The sequence below is a fragment of the Rhamphochromis longiceps genome, linkage group LG13, assembly GCF_057381845.1.
Source record: "Rhamphochromis longiceps isolate RC_006_pf linkage group LG13, R_longiceps_female_GT1.1, whole genome shotgun sequence".
Lineage (NCBI taxonomy): Eukaryota > Metazoa > Chordata > Actinopteri > Cichliformes > Cichlidae > Rhamphochromis > Rhamphochromis longiceps.
In genome coordinates, this window is record NC_140569.1 from 18035591 (window position 1) to 18045511 (window position 9921).

Genomic DNA, 9921 nt, shown 5'->3' on the forward strand with positions numbered 1-9921 from the left:
ACGCATTAATGCTTTTCCTCACGTGAATAGACTGTAAATGCAGGCCAATACAAATGATTTTAAAGTGACTGTTTTCTGTACTATATCAAGATATATGTGGATTGTGAAGACACCATATAGATCATCCTGCAGCTGGATTGTGGAGAGACTAAGACGAAGTAAACAAACTGTATGTGGCAGTACAAACAAGGGGACCGGGAAAGTGCGTGCATGTGTGTTTTGCAAACAGCTGGTGGTGTACTTGGATGGGAATCAGGAACAGTATTGTTCTGCGCCTGTAGGGTGGAAGATAAAATTCCAGAAACAGCAGTGAGTCCGTAGAATCTAATTCAATAAGATGATATGAAATCATGTTTTAATAACAGTTAACCAAGCACATCAATAAAATAAGTCCAAGAGCCCGTAGAGTTTTATAGTATCATGACCAAACATTCACTTATTTCCAAACCCGGGGCACTGAAGAAGATTACTGCACCATCAAATCGTTTTTTACTCGACAATGGAGTTGAATGTGTTTCAACTTTATCATGCTGGGCTGCGATTCAAATCCCTGTTAGTACGCCCTTAGTGTGTGCGGATACTTTTTTCGGTGGATTGGAAAAGCTGCCAACAGAGCGAACAAAATCTGCAGTTTGCATAACCTTCAAATGAAGAAAGATAAGATGGTTGTTAGCTGATGTAGCCATTTTTGAAGGAAAATTATAAATAAAAGCATTGTTGAGTGAGCATAAAGCACTTATTTTGTTTTCAGAACCTCACAGCCAAGACTTATTTGACTCACTGTGTCTTTCCCAGCAGTAACACTTTCATCCATCAACATGCTGTACTGACTGCTAACCTTTGCACTACAACTAATCAACGTAGCTCACAGCTAATGATCTCTGGACCTTACTTTTTTAACAAGGGGTGGTGGGACTGTCTTGTGCATACCTCACTATCTTGGTAAAGGATTTTGTATGCACGTTAGCGCACTGGTGACCTATTTTAGGCCTGCTAGTGTTTCCTCTCGATGCAAGCACAGTGTCCTACCTTCAAGTCAGTAACAAAAGTGTCTTTCATGGTAATCAATCAACAATGCTTGTCTCCTCTTGTTCTCTTTCCCCTAACTGGCCCCTGTGGCCACCGGCCAATCAATTCCACTCTTCAGTTTCCAGCCTTCTGATTGGATGGAGGTTATAAGATTAGGTCCAGCTTTCATTGTTAGGCCGAAAGATTTAGCATGGTTTGAAAAGAGTGTCTCGGCAATTGTGTGAGTATGCCTGTCTGTTTGGAGATGGTGGTAGTGGGTATAGATAGTTGTGTGTGTGTGTGTGTGTGTGTGTGTGTGTGTGTGTGTGTGTGTGTGTGTGTGTGTGTGTGTGTGTGTGTGTGTCACAGTGATTCTAAAGAGGAAAGGCTTGAGAGTGAGTGAGGTGGCTAGCCGCCCAGATATTCCCTCCAAGCAGAGTTTGAATACCAAACCACACAAGAAGATGGAGGAGATGATGTAAAAGACAACAGACATGCCAGCATTTTGCATGTCTTTCTCTGCACACAAGCAACAGAAAGTGCAGGGAGTGTCTTTAACAAACCAAGTTCAGTACTGCGTTACATCACTTATACTCAAGTCAGCTGAGTAAAGAAAAGCTCAAAAGTCTACCAGAATGTTTTTCAGTGCTGTAGAGCATGGGTAATTCATCAGATTTTCCGTAACCTTTCAAAAATGTATTCATGCATTGAAATGAGCAGAAAGTAGACAAATTCAAACCTCTCAGCAGATGCTCCTCTGCAAAATATGTTACTTCAGTGAACAAGAAGTAAATCTAATATCAGCGGAGGAGACTTTATCTGTGCAGTAACAGGTTTTGAATGAACCCGCTTCTCCTCACCCTGCTCACACACATACACACTCAACCTACTCTTGTAAAGCGACAACAAAGATTAGTTTGCAGAACTGTCAAAACACGCGTGAAACACACAAATTAGTGTCCAACATAAATTTTCTCTCTCTCTCTTTCACACATACACATTCACACAGATGCACACACACAAATGCCTTCATTTAGCCTGATTATTTCTTTAAACTGCAAAAGAAATGGCAACTTGTGAGACTTTTTATTTGCTTTCTGAGTTCACACTTAAAGATGCAGTGTGTGAAATCTTGCCATTAGATGTCAGTACAATGAACACTGCAGTCAACTGAATTCTGAATTATTATGTTTTTACCACTCCCAGTTCTTCTACTGTTTTCGTATAGAGCCATTTTTGTACACACTATATTTGAACATATTTAAACAATGTCAACATTCAAGATTAAATCAAGAATAAAACATGAATATGTGTCAATGAAGTATTTTTGAGGTATTTTATGTTTTTACATCTGAGTCACCTCAAAAACTCACCAAATTGGTGGAGGCTGTCAGTCCCCTCAGCTGTCGACATGTCGGGTGAGAAGCGTTTTTGAAAAGTGTCCCCTGCAGGCAGATGAGACAGTGGAGCTCGCGTCTGTCTGATAACAGCGATACTGAGTTAAATTGTTGAGGATATCCTGAACTTTTTATCAGCAAGGGCTGCTGTTTTTGCCACTGTTAACTGCTGTTAGCCTGTTTTCGTTGCTGCTAGCCAGCATTGATAAATCTTTCTTTGAATTGGCTCTAACTTTGTTGGATTCTGAAACCTAGAGAAGGCACAATTACACAGTGATAATGTACATTTATAAATACCTTTTTTTCCCTATTAAATAACCTCAAAGGATGACTGACTGTAGCTTCAAGTTTTAATGTCACGTATTAAAAAATTATCAGCTTGGTTGCATGCATCATTTTAAGTAATAATAGACTTAACTTTGGCCTGTTGACTCAGCTTCTGTTGACAATGACCAATTTTTTCAATACAGTTTTTTCATATCATGCCAAATCACAACAGCAGTCACCTTAAGGTGCTTTATATTGTAAGGAAATACTCTACAATAGTAAAGAAAAATCATCAATCAAACAAACCCCTTTGGGTAAGCACTTGGCAACAGTGGGAAGGAAAAACTTGCTTTTAACAGGAAGAAACCTCCAGCCTTCTGCCACAACCATTGGAGGTGACAAAAGCAGGGCAAAAGACACCCTGGGGGCACACTGGCTTGAGGTACAACTGACAGATTTGGGACTCGCTCTTCTTTGTGCTGCCAGTGCTTACAAAATAAAATAACTTGTAATTTATCTTCATAAAACAGACTATTTACCTGCACAACAAAAGAACAAAATTTTCACTTGTTCCTTGGCTACAATTCTACTTATTGATATGGAAAATCTGTAGGTAACACACTATATTTAGAGGTTAGTCATCTACAGACCACAATGGAAAAAGAAAAGCGAACCCCAGACAAGCAGACACAAACCCAAACAAGAGAAATAATCGGAGAGTGTTAGTATGGGTTTGCACAATAAGTGTCAGTGCCACCAGGAAATATCAGGCTTATGAGATCTGATCGAGTTCTGCTTCAGTTCAGACCTCAGTCAGTATACACAGTCACTCCACTGAGCCTGAGTTGAGGAACAACTTTGTCAGAGGGTACTGTTGCACATAGCTGCTGAAATGTGATGAAATTATGTTAGAAGATTTTAGCACCACAGAGCAAAGTGCTATAACCGCAAACAGCCATCGCACCGGGCAGTGGTAAAAAGACATGCTGTATATAGGTGATTGCCATCGTCTTATGAACTTTCTTACACAACTTAATTATTATTTCAAATATTTCTTTTCATTTTTGTTTTTTACTTTGTCTGTTTCCATCAAAACTCCTCCAACTGTTGTACCGTTATGGCACTGGAGGCTTCTTTAGATGTCAGGGCTGACGTAGGGGGAGTCAGAAGGTACATTCACTCATTCAGTCAGACAGACAATTACTCAGTTTCTCATCCTTTGCCCACCTGCTACACACTTAGACACTGACACGCACAGACCTCAAACTCTTAACAACTCGCTCCAGCTTACCAAGTTGGACTCTTTGTAAAGGAGCGTTGACCAGCTCACCGTCATGGAACCAAATGTAAAGAGACAGAGAGGAGAAAGGGAGACCCAAACGTCAGCTGAGGCCCTTTCTTTTTATGAGTGACGGGAGATTTCCTCTGAACCTTTTGACACACATACACATGTACTATAAACACAAGTAGCAGCACATCTCCAACAGTGTGTTATTGTAAAAGAGTCATAAATGATGGCTCTTGTCAGCATTTTGCGTAAACTTGCTACCACCGTGATACATTTCACACATTTGGTACATGTGTGTAAGCGTGAGCATGCTCGCATATCCAGTTTGCATTTCTACCTGGAAAAATGCGATTCCTCCAACTGGGATTCGCAAGTGACACCTTCAGTGTCCCATTTAGTTTATTTAGTATTTTCAGAACTTTGTAGTCAGCTACTAGAATAACAGAATCGGAGAGGAGAACAGCAGAGACAGTGAAAAGGTGAAAAGAGCACTGGCTTTAAGAGTATATATCCCACAGAGAAAATTCAATTTCACAGACAAAGCACATTCATGGAACATTTAGTCTTAACTCAAAAAAGCAGAAACTCCTTTTGACTGGTTTGACTAACTTGATTATGAGCTGGACCAAGTTGAGACTAATCGTTACCCCCATGACATTTTACCACTCGATCTGTGCATTTTTGAGGCAATCAGATGGGAACACTTCAAAGCAGAGATTTTATTAGTTTTGAAGAGTCAACAGAGGCTCAGCACGTTCCATTCAATGAAACCTGACTCAACTATTAGCAGACTTCTTTTGGTGGGAGAGATAAAGAAAAATGATATGCTTAAAGCAACCACAATTCCGGCTTTATTCGGGCATTCAGAATAAATGTATGTGGAGCCTTAGTCATGTGTGTTGAATGTTTTGGAATTGACTCGTATTGTCTTTAAATGCATCGGTTTTACTCACAACCTGCAGGTGAGCTGGTGCGTTGTAACGAGGCTTTTACTCATTGGTGTCGTTCCAGGAGTCGCTGTTCGTAATGTGAACCCAAATGTGAGCTGTGTGTTTAGGCTGTTGCTGCAACATCGGCTGTGATTTATGAGCCGTAGTTGTCACGTCAGACACTTTCCTGTCACTTGATCTATTTGCTGTGTGTGTGTGTGTGTGTGTGTGTGTGTGTGTGTGTGTGTGTGTGTGTTCTGTATCTATCGACACATCTGCTTGTCTTTCAACATTCATTCCCAAGTATGTGAAGCAAAGACAGTCAGAAACCATTTTTCCTCTTCAACTCTTTCTCTTCATCTTTTTGTTTATGTGCATGTGTATCCACATGCCCTCTCTGATTATCTCAGTAATGGCCAGGGTCATCAGTTAGGGATCAGGCCTCACCTCTGTTGGGAAATAGATAGATATGAGTTTCAACAAATGGAAAGGATTTTCCAATGATTGCATGATAACATTTTAGTCTTACACGGGAACAGGTCTTGGCATTTATGTAAGCATTTAGCAGTCATTATTTCCATAAAATCATCAAAGTTGTATAAAATCCTTTAATTTATAGTCTTGTCTTTGAGCCTCAAGCCTACTGTACAACAGAAAAATAGTTCATGAGGGTCCTTTTTATAAATGAGCTGGAACAAGTGATAAACACCACTGGAATGCATCGGATACCTCAAAGCTTGAAATGTGATTTAATAAAGTGAGCAAACCTAGACTGATGCTTTGGTGTAATGGAATAACAATACAATAGCTTCTTGCCCAGTGCTGTGTGCGACTGCATGTTTCTGTTTTCCTTCTGTAGTGTTTTATGGGGGCTTTGTTATTGAAATGTTAAGCAGCCCTCACAAGGTTATTTTCACGGCCATCCACATTTATCAAAATGAACAACGCTGACACAAAGTCAAAAGCAAGGGAATAACGACTCTTTAATGATGTCACTGCAATAAAAAATTCTGGTTGTTCTCCAGTAATCAGTGTTATGGACACAGTGACAGCTCTCAGGGTTATTTCAGTCCAAGATCAAAATGAAATGAACTTCAATCAGATGGCAAAAAATAAACCACAATTCCAGCTAATTTAAGTCATCTAGTTTTCTCTCATGCAGATAAAAAGCAAGTAGACTTTTTCTTTATATAAAACTAAGTGGAGTTGATAGTAAAGCTTCATTTTTTTAGACCTATCTTGCTAAATATGTCGAAGTATAAAGGTAAACCAAAAATTAAACAATTAAACACTGAATTTAAAAAATGCTAATCATTTGTACATTTGAATTATCAAAAGTGCAATCGCTTTTTTTAATAAATGGGCATTATTTAAACACAATAGGCTACACACCAAGATGAATCCATTACTAATATTCTTCCATAGCAACTCCTGTATATTTTAGCAGTCCTTGGGTGAAGCACATAATTGAAGCTGTCAGAAGCCAGCAGTAGACGACTGGGAAGTACAAGACAGATTGTGCATAGCTGCAAGAATGTGACATATTACATAAGACCATGTGTTCTGAACAAACCCTGCCCAGATAAATGAAGGTAAGAATAAACCAGTTAATTGTTAAATACAATGGTGCTTTTCACTAATCCAGTGGGCAGACATGCTACTGTACTGTGTTAATGGAAGAACAGCAGTCTAACATTGGCAGCAAGGCCCTTATTCCAAACCACTTCATCTGTCCTCTTCCAGTCTGGTTACCATACACCTATGCTAGTTTTGGACAACACAAACTTTGGAGTAAGAAAAGCATAATTCTCTCGTCTCTCTCTCCCACTTGATCACTAAGTGTGTGTGTGTGTGTGTGTGTGTGTGTGTGTGTGTGTGTGTGTGTGTGTGTGTGTGTGTGTGTGTGTCTCTCTCTCTCTCTTTCTGTCTCATGGTTTTTACCCCACACAAACCAATTTTCACAGATGAAAAATGTCAAGGGCAGACCACCTGGCTATTCCATGCCTGCTCAGAGGAAAATCTTCCCCGTCTTCATCAATGAGGCGCATGTTCTGTCCCACTCACATATCACAGCCATTAGACAGGCATGTGTTGGGCCGGGTCCAGGGCACAGCCTGCTGTTCGACTCACTGTAGTCTCATTCAGGGTAATCTACACCAACCTAACCAATTTTGCAGGTGCAAAAATGTGTAACAAGAAGAACTTGAAACATTATTGGACTGTTCAGATGATCCTTGGGTGGATTCAACCACCCGGACAGTTTGTTTTACAAGCTAAAATTTGGCCTATGAAAAAAAAGATTAATAATAATTAAGAGGCTCCAAAACTTTCCCATTCAATGACTTTGCAGGCAGCATCATTCAGATACTTTTGTAATGAGTGTGCTGGCATGAAACATCATTTTAAGCAGTGCATATATAAATAATTTAAAAACCATTTCATATATTACATTTTATTCTTATTTCATGCAAGTACACTGCATCTATATCATTCTAGTCCTCAGTATTTTGTGAAAAATATGCTTATTTAGTATAAATGATCATGTATAATTTTGTAAAAAAAAATCCAACAAGTTTAATTCATAGCTGTAGTTGTTCTTATGCTACAGTGATTGAAAACATTGTTAATTTAAAGCATTCTTTGTCACAGTCACAATACACCACCACACCACAGTAACCAGTTACTCTATGTTGTGTACATTTACTGCCCAACTCCAAAAGATAAAAAGCAAAGCAAATATTAGTATCTAGCATAGATTTTGCCAAGTTGAATGAAAGATATTGGCCCATATGTGCTGGATGCATAAGCTACTGGTCCTCGGAGGTTCATCTTATCAGCCTAACAGGGGTGTAACAACTCTGAAGGCCACAATTCTAATACCCACACTATGGTGCCCATGTGGGACTGCTGATAGCCGATTAAAGCACGAAAGCATAAAAAGAACTTTTACTTCTAAAAAAGAAGTGGCCGCTTGGTGGACACATGCATACATGCAGGGATTCGGTGTGTCCTCTAGGAGCTTAAGAATTTGTAAGAAATCAAGACTTTAAAAAACTATATTTTAAGAAGATTTCTTGATCAATGGTCTTTCTGTTTTCAGCTTATGAATTGTTGCCATTATTATTGTGATTGGACTGATTTTATACCTGTCTCCCGTGACTCATATTGCCCCTATGTCAAGGTATGACTGATTGTTTTGTGGTCACACATGCAGTTGATATTTATACCGACAGGCACATTAACATTTTCCTTTTCCCCCAACGTGGGTGACCTGAATAAGTTGTGACTAAAAAGAATTACCACCTGAAAACGCTGAAAAAAAATCAGCTTGCATATTTGAATTCATGAAAGTGTTCTTGTGTGCATGCCCTGTATGTGGTTATACTTAACTTGAGCCAAATGAGACCGCTGTACATTTACAATGTTCTATACTTGAGCCTACGGTCATGAAAAGGCCATACTGTGTTCCTACTGGATGATTAGATGTAGAGAAAGAGCTTCAAGATGCAGAGGTCCTGATTATAAACATAGCTGTTCCCTGTCAAAATCATATCATAAGCTGTTTTAAATTGAATTACAATACAGCCTGATTCTGGCACTACTGCCGTTTTGCAGACAAACCTCTGTGATTCTCTTATTCTCTCTCTGTGTAACATAATTTTAGATTAGCAAGCTGAACATGGTCCTTGTTGCAATTCATCTAAATCCATCCAGATGGCGTACGGTTTAAGTTTCATCCGCTGCAATGATTAGCTGATATGTTCCTTGGATCTGTTCCTTCATTTGCCCTTTGTGGTGACGGGACAAGTGTCGTTCCAGAGTCGCAAGACAACTGTCCTCCACCCTGTAATTATTCAATTCCTTTCTAGTTGTTGACAGGTACTTTTTCCGTCGCTGTATGCATAATTTTCTTTTATTGGGTGATTAAAAGCTTCTTTGGTCGTTGTCTTCACCCTCATCCCTGATCATATCCTTCTGTGATTGTCTCTGTGTTTGTTTCCTGTGAGAGTGCTCTGATTATCGTTGCAGTCTGGATACACTTTGTGCCACATGACAGCTGGAATTTCTCCTTACTTCCTCTAAAAGTCTGCTGTCATCTTGTACATATGCCCCTTTTTTATTGCTGTAATTGTTTCCATTTGATGCAGTAATTTAAACATTACCCTGAATTATGAGCATGGACTAACTATATAGTTCATATGCCGAAAACCAGAAATAGCCAATAAATAATTTAGTGGAAATAAACATGAAAAATAAATATGAAATCAGGGCCCCTTTCTTGCTTGTTTAACTGTGGAAATTTTCATTGATTCGCTTGATCATTGGTGCTGTGAGCCCAGCACTGACCTCAATAAAAGCTCATTCTTTGACTTCAGATGTTTAAAGTGGAATCCTGGCAGAAATCAAACTGCCGCACAGCTACATAACCGCGCACAAAAAGAAAAAAAAAACTCTTTTCATATTCTCCAAGATCCCAGACATATTTATTAAGGTCCCAAGTTCTCGTCTGCACTCCCAGATCAAATGGTTTCAGTCCTGGCTCCAATAATCAAACCATCCAACATTTTCAGAGCATTATCCTGCTACTCTTGTCCATAAAATGCAAGCATGTGGACACTGATGTTGTGCAGCCAAAGTATTTCAACACAAATCCGTCTCCTTCTCACTGTATTGTACTTCTCTTCCTCTCTGCTCTCACCCCTGCTGTGGTCTCACACCTCATTCTCTTCCTTTATTCCCTGTAAATGTCAAATACATTTCTGCTGATGGATGACATGTCTGCTAGTTTGTCTCTGTCAAATTTTGGAGATGATGTGCGATTTGGAGGACAGTTAGGAGCTCATGTTCCTTTGAGTCAGAAAACAGGAGAAGGTGTAATTTCCTGAGTCTAAAAAGCTCTAAAAAATAATCCAGACTCACTCTTACACTTTGGAAAAATGGCTGCTTGATTAAAGATATCTGAACCAAGAAGTTCCCAGATCAGGGCCACCCTGTGTGCAGCGTGGCGCTAAGAGAGCCAGGTTTATGGATC